Below are 13641 nucleotides of genomic sequence, written 5' to 3'. Positions count from 1 at the left end.
GCTGTGTAATTGGGCATCTTTTGGATATATGCCTAGGAGTGGTACAGCTGGATCTTGAGGTAGGACTATTCCTAATTGTCTGAGAAAGCACTACATTGATTTTCAAATTGGCTGTACAAGTTGACATTTCCACCAGCAATGTAGGAAGGTTTCCTTTTTCTCCACAAACTCTCCAGCATGTGCTGTCACTTGAGTTTTTGATCTTAGCCATTCTGATGGGTGTAAGGTGAAATCTCAGGGTCATTTTGATTTCCCTGATGACTAAGGATATTGAGCATTTCTTTAAGTGTTTCTCTCCCATTCTATATTCCTCTATAGAGAATTCTCTGTTCAGCTCTACACCTCATGTTTAATTAGATTACTTGATTTGTTGCTGCTTAACTTGTTGAGTTCTTTATATATGCTGGATATTAGCCCTCTGTCAGATATAGGGTTGGTGAAGATCCTTTCCCAGACTGTAGGCTGTCATTTTGTTATTATGACAGTATCCTTTGCTTTAGAGAAGCTTTTCAGTTTCATGAGGTCCCATTTATGATTGTTGATCTTAGAGCCTGTGCTGTTGGTTTTCTATTCAGGAAGTTGTCTCCTGTGCCAAAGAGTTTAAGGCTCTTCCCCACTTTTTCTTCTAACAGGTTTACTGTGTCTGGTTCTATGTTGAGATCTTTGATCCACGTGGACTTGAGTTTTGTGCAGGGTGATAAATATGGATCTATTTCCATTTTTCTACATGTAGACATTCAGTTAGAACAGCACCATTTGTTGAAGATGCTATCTTTTTTCCATTGTATAGTTTTTTCTTCTTTATAAAAAATATCAAGTGTCTGTAGGTGTGTGGGCTTATTTCAGGGTCTTCTATTCAATTCCTTTGTTCCAGCTTGTTTCTATGCCAGTACCATTCAGTTTTTATTACTGTTGCTCTATCGTACAGCTTGATATCAGGGATGGAGCTACCTCCAGAAAATCTTTTATTGTAGAGGACTGTTTTAGAAATTCTGGGTTTCTTGTTATACCAAATGAAGTTGAGAATTATTCTTTCAAGGTCTGTAAAGAATTGTGTGGTAATTTGATGGGAATTGCATTGAAACTGTAGATTGCTTTTGGTAACATGTCCATTTTTACTATGTTAATCTTGTTCTATGTTTTCATTTTTTAAAAGAAGTTATTCATTTTTATTTTGTGCACTTTGCTGTTTTGATTGCATGTATGTCTGTGTGAGGGTGCTGGATTCTGGAACAGGAGTTCAGGTAGTTGTGAGTGGCCCTGTGGGTGCAATGACTAGAACTTGGGTTCTCTGCAAAAGCTTGTGGTGCTGTTAACCGCTGAGTTATCTCTCCAATCCTCTGCCTCCATTTGTAGTATGAAGCTTCTCCCTGTCCAGCTCATTCTTGGTGGCATCTTCTTTACATAATGTGCCAAGCTGGTCCTTCCTGATTTCCTTCTTAAGATTTACATACTAGAGGCTGGAGAGATGGCCCAGGACTTAAGAACACTAGCTGCTCTTACAAATGATCTGGGGTCCTCACAATCATTTAGAGCCTCCAACTGTCTCTGACTCCTGTTCCAGGGGATCCAACACTTTCACACAGACAAAGATGCAGGCAAAACATCAATGCACATCAAATACAAGGTAATGGATTATGTAAAAATTCATAAATGGATTCATGTAATGTTTACACTATTTCTTTTTAACAATTTTAAGCTAGGCATGATGGCATATGCCTTTAATCCCAGCACTGGTAGAGGCAAAGGCAGGTAGATCTCTGTGATAGTGAGCCTAGGCTGGTCTACAGAGGCTACACAGAGAAACCCTGTGTCAAAAAACAAAACAAAACAAAACAAAACAAATAATTATTATCTGTGCAGCATGGAGTATTACATGTGTCTTCAGGAGATCAGAACATAGCTTCAGAAAATGGGGTTGCAGTCAATTGAGATTTGCCATGTGGATGCTGGGAAATGGAACTGGCTCCTCTGTAAGGGCAGTCAGTGCTCTTGACTGCTCAATCATTGCTCCAGTCTCTTTGCTTTGCTCTTCATTCATTGAAAGTAGATATTTTTTCATATAATAGTTCTGATTATGACTTTTTGTCCACCAGCTTTTCCGTGATCCTCCCTACCTTCTCTTCCATCCCAATCCATACTCTTTTCTCTTCTCTAAGAAGACAAACAGGCATCTTAAGAGTAGCAAGAAGGAGCCAGGGGGTTGGTGAGATGTCTCTCAGTGGTTATGAAAACTGTTTGTTCTTCCAGAGGTCCTGGGTTCAATTCCCAGGAACCACATGGTGGCTCACAACTATCTATAATGTGATCTGATGTCCTCTTCTATCATGCAGATGTATATACAGAGGAGCACTCGCATACATAAAATAATTAAATCTTAAAAAGGGGAATTAGAGAGAGACAGAGGGAGCCAGTTGTGGTGGTACATGCCTTTAATCCTAGCACTCAGGAGGCAGAGTCAGGAGATCTCTGTGAGTCCAGCATGGTCTATAAAGTAAGTTCCAGGAGAGTCAGATTTATACAGAGAAACCCTTTGTCAAAAAACTAATCCACAAACAAAAAAACACACTACCAGAAATAGAATTATAATAAAACAAAATAAACAATTCAGAATAGGAGAAAATAAACAAACCAATACAGGAAATGAACCAAAGATAAAGCATGAGGAGTTGGGCTGGGTGGCACTCTTCTGTAACCCTCTGTCAGGGAGACAGAGGCAGGCAGATCTCGGTGAGTTTGAGGCCAGCCTGAGTCCAGGATAGCCAGGAGGTTTGGCTCACAGAGTAATTCTCTCAGCAGGAACCCTGAGGCAAGAGGATCCCTGTGAACTGCAATTCCAAATTAACCTTACCTACAGAACAATGTTGTCAGAACACAATCCAAAAGCAAAGACAAGATAAAATAGAAGAATAAATAAATAAGTAAGCAAACTGTAAAATTTAAAGTTAGGGAATTAGTCAATAAATGGACTCATTATTTTCATTCTATTCTGTTTTGGTTGTGTTTTTGCATTGACACAGAAAGCTTGATTCAATCTAGAGATTCAGTCTAGATTCAAAGTGGGATTAAGTGTCTGGACTCAAATATGCAATCAGATGGCAGCTTGTGGTTGGTGGATTGGGCTACAAAAGGGAGGGGATGAGCAGGGTGGTATATAAGGCCTTCAGGAGAGGCAGAGGAGTCATTCTTTCAGTGAAATGAAGACTGTGGTGACAGTGGCCTATGCTGGGTTCCAGAGACCCTGTGCTCATCAGTGCTCAGAGCAGGTAAGTCACTTTGATCCAAAGAGCCAGGACCCCTGAAATAGAGAGTTTAGACCCAAGATGGGAAAGTCATTTATTTGTTCATTTGTTTATTTATTTACTTACTTATGTTTCTAAAGGCTTTATTTTTCTGGATGCATAGAATTTAAAAATACCTTTTAAATTTATAATGATTTTATTGATTATTGGGGAATTTCACATCATTGAATCTGGAGCACACTCACTTCCCAATCTACCCAGGAAACTTTTCCACTTGCCACCAAGCAAAAAAAAAAAAAAAAAAAAGGAAATTCCATTCGTGTGGACAATATACTCACTGGAACATGATCAAAATTCACATGGACAGCCTCTTAAAGAAACATGAGTCCTTCCCCACTGGGCCCCAGCCAGAAGCCAACCACGGAGGAGTGTTAAATTTCTGCATCCTTAGCAAAATGTTGAATCATTCTCTTTGTTGGCTTTCTGTGACAGTATTTTTCATTCCTTACTCTTCAAATGAAGCTAATGAATAACCTGATTGGATTTAAATTCAGGTGGTTTTTTTTGACATAACTTTAACTAATACAGAATGGGGAAACAACCCCATTTCCAGGATCATCTCAATTTTCACAGGCAGTTTTTATGTTTTAGAAAAATTATGGGTAGGATGGGTGTGTAAACATCCCATGCTTTGTTGTTTCAGGACTTGTGACATGATCAATGTCTGGTTGGCACACAAAGATGGCACACAGCTTTTGTACTGCTGGGGACCCCTGCCCAGATGGAATGGGATTGAGTGGGGCATTGGTAAGGGTTGGATGGAGGAACACTGGGAAATGTGTAACCTTGGGTGTACTTGTAAGAGGCTCCTTGTGCTGTCAGTGAAGGAGTTTGGTTTGAGACCTCCAGAGAGGACAGTGGCTTAAGCTTGTCTCTACCATTGCCAGAGCATTAACTTTGCCTGTCTTTGAGTGGTTCCTCTGATGGTGAGGGGGTTTTGAAAACTTGATGTTGACAATGTATTCTGACCTAAATGCCTCCCCAGGATCCTTCTGACTGAAGACCTTCCAGGATGGGTCCTCAGACTCCACCCACACACTTGAAGCTGGCAAGGCAGGCTCTGCTGAGAGATGAGACCTTGGACATGTCAGCTATGGACAAACTACCCATGGAGTTCTTGCCAGCACTGTTCAAGGAGGCCTTCACTGACTGACACACTACAACTGTGAAGGCAATGGTGGCAGCCTGGCCTTTCCCCTGTCTCCCTGTGGGGGCATTGATGAAGCCCCCTGACTTGGAAACCTTCCAGGCAGTTCTAGCAGGAGTAGACATGCAGCTGCAAAGAAAGTTTTATTCCAGGTAAGAAATAAGCAAGTACTGTAGAATGGAGCCCACTGAGAAGACAGAAGAAATTGTGGGGTCTGGTAAAATGGCTTCTTCATGGATAATCAGATAGGAATGCAGGGCCCTTGGAAGCTCTTCTTTGCTTATCATAAGGAAGGTTGCCTGTTGCCAGAGCTTGTTAAAGATGTATGTACACTGTGAAATGAGCCTTCCCTGCAGTCCCACAACCACTAGTAATGGGACTAAGGAGAAATAGAGAGTCACGTAGAGGAAGGAAAGTTATTAGGGCTACCTATGCAGCTCAGGGAAAGTTAATGCAGGCTGGACTGGGACTGCTGAAAAAAAAATAACACCTCAGCAGGTGTTAGAACTGAGTTTAGAGATGTGGAGGAAATGCTGAGTCATGTTGGGTTTTGCCATGTAGCTGACACTTCATATGGTTTCCCCACAGGAGGGGAAAACTTCAGGTTCTTGACTTGAGGAAGAAGCACCGTGAATTCTGGAGCATATGGGCTAGTGCAGAGGATGGTAACTGCTCACCAGAGAACCCAGATGAGCATCAAGTAGTGAAGATCCTTCCCAGATATGCAAAGAGGCGGTGCCTTAAGGTGGTAGCTGACCTTTGTTCAGTCCGTGTATAGATGAAGAACAAACATTCTTATTGAACTGGGCCCTGCTGAGAAAGGGCTCTGTCCAGTTCTGCTGTATGGAGATAAAGATCTGGGTTATGCCTTCGCATGTTATCCAAGGAAGTTTCAATATATTCCATCCGGAGCACATCAAGGATTTGGAACTGATCATGATCAGTTGGGATGTGTTAAATCTGTCACAACTTGCTCCCTGCCTGGGCCAGATGAGAAATCTTCACAAACTCATCCTGGCACACATCATCAAGGATGTCTTCATGATTGGCAACAGGGCAAGAGACAGAGAGGAGAAGTGTGTCAGGAAGTTCATTTCTCAGTTTTACAAACTCAACTGTCTCCAACATCTCTCCATGAATGGCATCTACTTTCTTAGAGACTGCCTGGATCAGGTTCTTGGGTAAGTAAGGGTGAGGGCTGTGTCAGCTGCCGGGGCAGACCTTTCTTTAATTTTAAAGATTAGTGGTTCATGAGACCTGCCAGTCACTGAGTGCCATATTTAGGCCTCATTAGAATACGAAGGTTATGTGTTGTTTCCATGTGTAATGAATCAAATTGTCAAATTCCCACTCTTTAATCAGAGGACTGCAGGTCAGATCTAGTAAGAATGGGTTGTAATTCTTCTACAAATTATGTCCACCCAATCCAATGGAAAGGGAACAGTAAGGGCAGAATGCAGTCCTCACTGGATTCAGAAGACTCAGCAGCACAATTTGGAGGTGAGCTCTGTGCTCAGATCTGTTAGTAGACTCAGTCTACCCCAAATTTGCTATGGGTGAAATGTTTTGAGCCCAAGTAGAGTGCAAGGGACAATGGGGATAGTGTGGGTGTTAAATGACAGCAATAGTGACTGTGCAAGGCATTGATGGAATCTAGAGTCCAGTGAGAACACAGGAAGTGTCCCTAGAGCCTGCCAGGACTTTCATGGGTTGGAACTTCTTTTCTTTTCCCTTTATTAGTATTGTTGTTGTTGTTATCATATACAATTTATTCATTTTGTATCCTGATTGCAGTTCTCTTTCTCATCTCCCCTAGTCTTAACCTCCCTCGTAGTTCCTTACCATCCCCTTTCTCTAGCACCCTGAAAAGGGGGACTCCTACACCACTACCATCTGACCTTAGCCTATCAAGTCTCATCAGGAATGCCTGTATCCTCTTCCCCTGTGGCTTGGTAAAGCCACCCTGCCTGGGAGAAGAGCTCAAAGAGCAGGCAACCAAGTTCTGGTCAGTGGCAGCCCCTGCTCTCCTTCTTAGTGGACTCACTTGGAGACTGATCTGTCTATAGGCTACATCTCAGCAGGGGATCTAGGTCTTCTTGAATGGTCCTTGGCTGGTGCATCAATCTATGGAGGTCCCCCTGCACCTTAATTTTTGGGCTTTGTTGTTCTCCTTGTGGGGTTCCTGTCCCCGCTGAGTCCTTCTATTCCCACCTTCTTCCATAAGACTCCCTGCTGTCTGCCCAAATTGTGGGTCTCTGTCTCTGCATATGCTTTGATCCCATGGTGAGTGGAGTGTTTCAGAGGACATCTATATAGGTTCCCATCCTGTTTCCTTTCTTCAGCTGCTTCTAGTCTCCATCCTTTTGCCCTTCTGAGTGAGATTTAAGCATCCTCACTAGGTTCCTCCTTGTTTAGCTTCTTCAGGTCTGTAGATTTTAGTATGTTTATTTGTAATACATAGCTAATATCTGCTTATGAGTGAGTATATACCTTGTGTGTTTTTCTTCTTCTGGGTTACTTCTGTCAAGATGATCTTTTCCAGTTGCATCCACTTGCCTGCAAATTTTACAATTTCTGTATCCATTCTTTTGTTGAGGGACATCTAGGTTGTTTGCAGATTCTGTCTATTACAAATAAAGCTGCTATAAACATAAACATAAACACAAACACAAACATAAACATAGTTGAGCAAACACCCTTGTGTGGTGGACCTATTTCCATTTGGAACTATTTCCATTTTTCCAAATGGACCTATTTCCATTTCTCAGGTATATGCCCAAGAGTGGTATAACTGGTTCTTGAGGAAGGGCTACTTACACTTTTCTAAGAAAGTGCCAGATTGTTTTCCAAAGTGGTTGTACATGTTTGTGCTCCCACCAGCAATTGAGAGGGGTTCTCCATTCTCCACTTCCTCTCCAGCATGTGCTGTTACTTGAGTTTTTGATCTTAGCCATTCTGATGTCTATGAGATAGAATCTCAGAGTCATTTTGATTTGCATTTCTTTAAATGTTTCTCTGCCATTCAGTATTTCTCTGTTGAGAATTCTGTTCAGCTCTGTACTCCATTTTTAATTGTTTCATTTCTTGGTGCTTAACTTCATAAGTTCTTTATATATTCTAGATATTGGTCATCTGTGAGATGTAGGGTTGGTGAAGATTGTTTCTCATTCTGTAAGTTACCATTTTGTTCTGTTGACAGTGTCCTTTGCCTTACAGAACTTTTCAGTTTCATGGTATCCCATTTATTGATTGTTAATCTTATAGCCTGAGCTGTTGGTATTTTGTTCAGGAAGTTATCTCCTGTGTCATTGAGTTTAAAGCTCTTTCCCAATTTTTCTTCTAATAGATGTAGTATGTCTGGTTTCATGCTGAGGTCTTTGATCTACGTAGACTTGTGTTTTGTTCAGGGTGATAAATGTGGACCTATTTCCATTTTTCTACATGTAGACATCCAGTAAGACCAGCAGCATTTGTTCAGGGTGTTGTCTTTTTTTCCATTGTATGATTTTTTCATTGTCAAAACTCAAGTGTCTATAGGTGTGTGGGTTTTTATGCATCTCTATTCGATTTACTGACACCATAGTCTGTTTCTATGCCTTTGCCATGCAGTTTTTATTACTGTTGCTCTATAGTACAGCCTGAAAACAGGGACAGAACTAGCTCCACATGATCTTTTATTGTACAGGATTATTTTAGCTATTCTGGGTTTTTTGTTTTGTTGAGAATTATTCTTTCAAGGTCTGTAAGTATTGTGTTGGTGTTTTGATAAGAACTGCATTGAATCTATTCACAGATGATATGATAGTATACATGAGTGACCCCAAAAATCTTCCAGGCAAAACCTAGAGCTGACAATCACCATCATCAAAGTAGCTGTATACAAAATTAACTAAAAAAATCAGTAGTCCCCCGCTATAAAAAAGGCAAAGAGTCTGAGAGAGAAATTAGGAAAACAGTTGTCACAATTGCCCCCAAAATCATAAAATGTCTTGGTGTAACTAACCAAGTAAGTGGAAGACTTGTATGAAGAAACTTCAAGTCTCTGAAGAAAGAAATGGAAGAAGATAGCAGAAAATGGAAAGATCTCCCATGCTTGTCGTTTGGAATTTCTTATGTGTGCTTTCTGGGCTATGGGCTGTACGGGATTTCTGCTTGAGAATGAGGCCAGGAGATGAAGTGTGAGATTGTCTTGACTAAACTGATTCCAATAGGAAGCATCTTAGAGAATATCCTTGCTATTTGGTCAAACTGAACTTGGGCACCAGGTTCCTTCTATCTCTGTGTAAATACCACCTATATTCTCCAACACCATTTTCCAGAATTAATTTCCTGGTCTAACCCTAGGCGCCTGATGACCCCGTTAGAGACACTGTCCATCACCTACTGTAACATTTCACACTCAGACCTGAATTACTTCTCCAGGTGCCCAAAGCTCTTTCAGCTGAAACATCTGGCATGAACTATGTGGGCTTAAAGGCTTTGGACCTTATGCCTCTCTGAGTCCTCCTAGAGAATGTGGCAGACACTTTGCAGTCCTTGGGCTTGAGGCTCTGTAGGATGGAAGACTCTCAGCTCACTGTGCTCATACCTGCCCTCAGCAAGTGCTCTCAGCTGGCCAATGTCAGTTTCTATGGCAATGACTTCTACATGCACATCCTGAGGAACCTTTTGCAGCACACAGCCAACTTGAGCAAGATGAATGTGGAACAGTACCCTGCCCCTCTCGAGTGCTATGATGAGTTCAGTTATGTCTCCACAGAGAGATTTGTCCAACTCTGTGCAGAGCAAATAGACAGGCTCAGGGCCATAAGACAGCCCAAGTACATCTCCTTTGCTACAAATACTTGCCCTAGATGTGAAGAGCCCTGTGTCTATGACCAAGGATTCAGACTCTGTCATTGCCAGCAGAGGTGACAGTAAATAGGGAAAAAAGTCTTCTGGATTGGAAGAAATGAAAGGCTTGGGGCCCAACTCTCATGCTGGGGACTCAGAGCTTCAGACACTCTTCATATTTTTGGAAACGAAATGATGTATATTGAGGTGGATTTTGCAGGCTGAATTTGACATGGAAATCAATGCAATTGTGGGAACAGAGGATCTAGTGGAGTGAGAAAGACCACTTTACATTTATAAGTGGCTTCTGTCAGGAAAGGATAACCAGTGGCTTTATCCTGCAGCTGTAAACCTGGATCCTCTCCCTCTGGGGTCTTTTTCAGTTATCATCCTCATTGCCAGGTTCAGTGTCAGGAGGGATCAGTGATTTCTCGATCCCAGTAGAAAAACACCACTATTTAATGAGTGAGGCAAATGTCCAGGTCATCAATAAAACTAAAATTTTGGTGATATGTCCTTCATTCCTGTCTTGTCTGTGTGTTAGTTACAACCTTCTTGTGTAGCCATTTATGTGTACAAAAATTTGAAACTAAAGTGAGCAACATAGTACACATCTTATGACTAAGGTTTTAAAGAATCACAGACAATATCAAGTACACTCAGGCCACTAGACACCATGGGCCCATGGGAGGTGACTGAAGGGAAGGAGAAGACAACACAGGGGAAATTGAACAGGGTTTATAATTTTTTTCTCTTAAAAATCATGTTTCCTGACATGCATGGTGTCACACACTTGCAATCCCAGCACTCAGGGAGACAGAGGCAGGTGGATCTCTGAGTTTGAAGACAAGCTGGTCTATAAAGTAAGTCCAGGAGAGACACAGCTACCCAGAGAAACTTTGTCTCACGAAAAAGTTAAAAAAAGTTGAAAACAATAAATAAAAATGTACTGTAACCCAGCAGTGAATTCTTGATCTTTTTGTCTGGGTGAGAGTACCACCATAAACCTCTCTATCCAGCTTGCTAGCCACATGTGTATAGGGTAGTATTCCTTTGGATTCACAAACTCTTTGAAATAGCCATAGCATTAAAGGTTTTCAATAATATGTAATTCTCTCTTCTGAAGAAAACATTTACTTTACAAAATAACTGTAATTTACATCTTCAGTTGTCTCTGTATGAACATATTTAAGAAAAAAAAATCTTCCTAGGCCTAGCCAGTATATGCCCCCTTTTCTGTATAGCAAAATAGCAAAATGATTTATTATTGTTTTGTTCTTCATTGGAATATTTATTGAACCCATAGAAGATGGGTTCTTTGTACAACTGTAATTGTTGTTGTCTAAATTCCATAAAGAATCTAAATTTGAGGAATCCTCAACAGGTGCTCTCTGGACAGAAGTAAACATGAACAGGTTGATGACAGTATTGCCAACTTTCCCGACACTGGGGAATGTGAATAAATTTTTCCACCAGGTTGGGCCACATAGAGACAAACATAGAGTACAGAGTAAGATACTGTCTCCTAAAAAGGAAAGACAAAACCCATAGACTGGAGCAATGATTGACAGCTCAAGAGCACAGCTTGCATTTTCAGAAGAACAAACTTTGCTTTCAGTACTCATATCAGGTGGTTCTCAAATGAGTCTCAGGCTTCATGTCATTGGCCCATTTCTCCTGGCCTGTGTGTGTCCATTCTTTCATATGCACAAATCTACACAATACATATATATAGACACTGAATTTTTAAAACTTTTGATATAAAAACCCAGTTTCACAAGGAAATAAAAAAGGAACTAATTAATTAAACCAGAGATGTTGTTCAGGAGCAGGTTGTTCGCCTCACTGGTATGTGTCTCTGACATTAATTCTGGCACTGAGAATGAAGAGAGTATGTGGACTTTTCAAGTGTGTGGGGTGAGCAATAGTCTACTTTTCCCTTGGCTCCAGGGTCTGAGCTCCTGCACCATGGATGATGTGAAAGAATATCATTTATATGTCAATGTTGACAATTTAGTTTTGTATGTATTTTATGTATGTGAGTGCTCTATTTGCATGCATGCCTACCTGAATGAAGAGGGCATCAGTTCCCATTATGATGGTTCTGAGCCACGATGCTCTGGAAGAGCATCCACTGCTCTTAAGGGATGAGTCATTTCTCCAGCTATAAGATCCTCAATATAGAAAGCATGTGTAGATACAGAATCAAAGTAAATAGGTGCCTATCTGACATAAAATCCTACCCATTTGGTATCATCTTTAAAGCGGTAGGTTTTAAGTGTTTTTTGTGAGTGTTCTATTTTTATTTTTTCCTTTCAGATAGTGAGTGCTTATATTTGACCAAGCAATAATAATATCCTGAGTCCCTCCCAAACATGTCTGGATATACTTCACCTGATAGAGTGCTTACCTATCCATTATTTGAATCTGTGAACCCCATTAAAAAGGGTATAAGAATACATAAAAGTTATGCCCCCCAGTCTGCCGGTAGAGATGATAGAGCAGAAATTCAAAATAATCCTAGTTAGTTAGTCTGAAAACCTACTTTCAAAATTCAAGAAACTTCCTCTTCATGTGGAGCCAGAGTCCCTCAGAACTTTCATTCTAGTCTCTTTTGACTTCATCTTATTCCTGCTCAGTGATGGAGTAAAAGCTGTAAAACAAGAAAGAAATTAATAAAATTTGAAGAAAAATGAACGTTTATATTCTTAGAATTGTAAAGACTGGTAGTTTTGAAAGCTGCAATGCTTTATATTGTGATATTCCTTTTAATATTAATATGAGGTCTAGGGAATAAACAAGAAAGAAAAGTTATGGTTTAACAGTAAATGTTGTCTGTGGACTCCACAGGGGGTCAATTGTACTAGGTAGTTTTATTGCAATTTGACACAGGCTAGGCTCATTTGAGAAGAGGGAAACTCAATCAAGAATATGCCCTTCCCCGTTGTCCTGTGTGCAAGCCTGTGGTGCATTTTCTTAATTGGTGGTTGATATGCTAGGGCCCAGGCCATTGTGGGTGAGGCTACCCATGAGCCTGTGGTCGTGGATGCTGTATCAGAAAGCAGGCTAAGGATATCCTGAGGAGCAAGCGAGTAATCAATATTCCTTTGAGGCTTTTCTATCAGTATCTGCCTCTAGGCAGTTCCTACCTTGACTTCCTTCAGTGGACTTAAAAGCTGTGAGGTAAAACAAACCAGCTCCTCTCTAGTTACTCTTGTTCATGGCCTTTGTCACATAAGTTGAAATTTGAGTGGCAGGAAGTTATTATGCTGAGTTGAGGCTTTCTGCCAACTGGACTATCTGCCCGCTTAGGCCCAATACACCCAGGGATTTAACAAGCCTGATTGCTAATTCAAGGTTGGAATCATAGCTGTAGTGTTTTGTTGGCACTCTCTGGGGTGGGAGGAATTTTATTCATGCCTCCCAAGTAAAGGCTCACTCAATAGGATTGAACAAAAAGTCTTATACCCAGAGAGACACAATCACAGCCTAATATTTGGATCTGAAATGTTTTTCCCTCACATTTATTATGTCTATCTTTTATTTGTCTATCTATCTATCTATCTATCTATCTATCTATCTATCTATCTATCTATCTATCTATCTATGTTTCTTTCGATCTATCTTTCTATTGATCTATCTATCTATCTTTATTTATGTATATATGTATGTATGAATCGTCTGTCTATTTATGTATCTATATCTATCTATATATATGTATCTCTTTATCTATCTAATGTCTCTATGTCTCTGTGTCTCTATGTCTGTATGTCTCTCTCGCTCTCTATTTCTCTATCTATATCCATCATCTCTATCTGTCTCTCTATGTATGTATGTAGATATGTATGTATGTATTTATCAAAGAATGTTCTCTCTATCTATTGTATCATTTATCTATGTACCTAAGTATGCACTATCTTTGTATCTACATATTTATCACTATCTACTTTTCCATTTCATCTATTTTCTTTTATCCACTTATATATGTCTGTCTGTACCTTTCTATCTATGTATTATCTCAGTATCAATCTTTTTATCTATGCATGTTCTATCTCTATGTATTATCTATCTGTCTTTCTATGTACATATCTATGTATGCTTCATATATATATCTATCAATCTATCTACCTATCTATTTAATCTTTCATCTATTAAATATGTATGTATGTATATATATGTATGTATGTATGCATCTATCTATCTATCTATCTATGTATCTATGTATCTATGTATGTATGTGCGTATGTATGTATGTATGTATGTTTGTATGTTTGTATGTATGTATGTATGTATGTATCTATCTATCTATCTATCTATCTATCTATGTATATTGGGTGCTTTTGCATGTTGACAGAAACT

At 40.1% G+C, this 13641-nt stretch overlaps 1 pseudogene; it reads left to right on the top strand.

Annotated features, from left to right (window-relative positions):
• The first annotated feature begins 4314 nt into the window (after positions 1-4314).
• LOC132652909 (PRAME family member 12-like) lies at positions 4315-9363 on the top strand (annotated as a pseudogene).
• The last annotated feature ends 4278 nt before the right edge of the window (positions 9364-13641 follow it).

Source organism: Meriones unguiculatus, chromosome 3 (assembly GCF_030254825.1).
Source record: "Meriones unguiculatus strain TT.TT164.6M chromosome 3, Bangor_MerUng_6.1, whole genome shotgun sequence".
Lineage (NCBI taxonomy): Eukaryota > Metazoa > Chordata > Mammalia > Rodentia > Muridae > Meriones > Meriones unguiculatus.
The sequence above is the reverse complement of the archived record's forward strand: the minus strand, read 5'-3'. Positions and strand labels throughout refer to the sequence as shown.